The 1,825-nt window shown below is 38.9% G+C and overlaps 1 non-coding gene across 1 annotated transcript; it reads right to left on the minus strand.

The window, feature by feature from the left end:
* Nucleotides 1-395: 395 nt before the first annotated feature.
* Nucleotides 396-536, minus strand: LOC147111009 (U4 spliceosomal RNA). The gene has a single exon (XR_015080124.1). It is a non-coding gene; the product is annotated as a U4 spliceosomal RNA (small nuclear RNA).
* Nucleotides 537-1,825: the final 1,289 nt, after the last annotated feature.

The raw sequence follows: 1,825 nt of genomic DNA on the forward strand, positions 1-1,825 counted from the left end.
GTAGTTTTTATTTAATCATTATCCTCAAATCTTTGTGTTCTTTCTTTGATTTATAAATTATGTTATTCATCTCACTATAAAACAAAAAGTCAAACATTTAATTCTGGGCTGGGCGATAGATATTAAGACACTCAACTAAAGTAAATGTAGCAACATTTGCAAACAGTGGGGAAATGTCACGTGATTAAATGTCCTATGATGAAACATTACGCGATCAAATCTGGACGAATGTCAAACCAGATTGGCCACCCTAATGTAACCTGTTACGTTCACCAACGCAGGCACATCCCACATATGCTTAGGCTAGCTTGCCGTTAAAGTGACATTCTGTATAAAAACTTCATCAACTCTGTTAATTAAAACATTTTGTTTCTATTCTTGTTTAAAAAAAGTAGTCTCCGCAGAGACTATCAAAAATTGCCACTGCCGACTATATTTCAAGTCGTCATAGCGGGGTATTGGGAAAAGTTTTCAATAAGCAATAATCGCGCCTCGGTTAAACCTCATCGGCTACGATACTGCCACTGCGCAAAGCTAACAAAATTTAGCCTGACGAGCCCAGGTCTATCAGCCGCATACTGTTCACAGTTGTAGTGGGTCTAGGTGACCTACCTTAAAAGAAGTTTTTATTATCAGCTGAGATTGTGATTGTTTAAAGTCAGGATTCACATTGTTTTCTAAACACAAATTGACAAAAAAGATTTGTCAGCAAAACATCGAGTTGGAAGTAAAGGATTATGGGATGGTAATATGCTAATCACGTTGTGACGTTCCAGCTACTTGGAAATAAAAGTTACACTATGGTATAGTGCAGAATGCTGGAAACACTCAGATCAGGCAGCATTCGTGGAGAGAGCAACAGTTTCAGGTCGATGATCCTGCCTCAGAACTTTCAGATTTCCAGCATCGCTTGTATTTTACTTTTGTTTGAGTAGAATGTTGTTTGGCGCTCTGAACATCTGCTTTATTTGTATGCTAATAAAAATAACATTTAATTCTATTTCAGCAGTAGCAAAATGGATAGCAAATCATACAGCACAGAAGGAAGCCATTCAACCCACTGTGCCTGAAAGAGCTATTCAATTTGTCCCACTCCCCTGCTTTTTCCCCATAGCCTTGCAAATATTTCCTTTTCAAGCATTTATCCAATTCCCTCTTGAAAGTTACTATTAAATCTGCTTCCACCATCCTTTCAGGCAGTGCATTCCAGATCACAACAACTAGCTGTGATAAAAAAAAGTCCTCATCTCTCCACTGGTTCTTTTTCGAGACAAAACAGAAAACAGAGCGTAGGGGTTAAAGGCAATGTTCCCTATAAGCTGTGCGGTTGTGTAGCTCTTTGCCAGTCCTGTGCAGCCCGGGACCGGCTTTTGTAATGTTAAAGTTCGAGAATGGGCTGTGCAGCCCCTTAAAGGGGCCGTGCATCCAAAAAAAACGGAAAAGATTGGTTGAAGATAATAACTCAGACTGATGGAAAGTGGGAAGTGGTGTTCCATAGTGATCAGAATTGGGACCACCGTTGTTCATCATTTACATAAATGATTTGAACTTGGGACTCAGAAATACAATATCAAAATTTGTGGATGATATCAAATTGGGGGTATCATTAATACAGAGGAAGACTGTGACAAAATACAAGACATTAACAAACTTGCAGAATGGGCATGTAAAGGGCAAATTAATTTCATTGTGGATAAGTTTGAAATGGCGTAGTTCAGTAGCAGGAATGAGGAATCTCCTACTCCTCAGAAAATAAGAGTTTAAATGAGGTAGAGGCCCAAAGCAACCTAGGGGTACAGATTCACAAATCACTAAAAGTAGCAAC

The sequence above is a fragment of the Somniosus microcephalus genome, chromosome 11, assembly GCF_052327205.1.
Source record: "Somniosus microcephalus isolate GS21.2 chromosome 11, FLI_Smic_1.0, whole genome shotgun sequence".
NCBI classification, from domain to species: domain Eukaryota; kingdom Metazoa; phylum Chordata; class Chondrichthyes; order Squaliformes; family Somniosidae; genus Somniosus; species Somniosus microcephalus.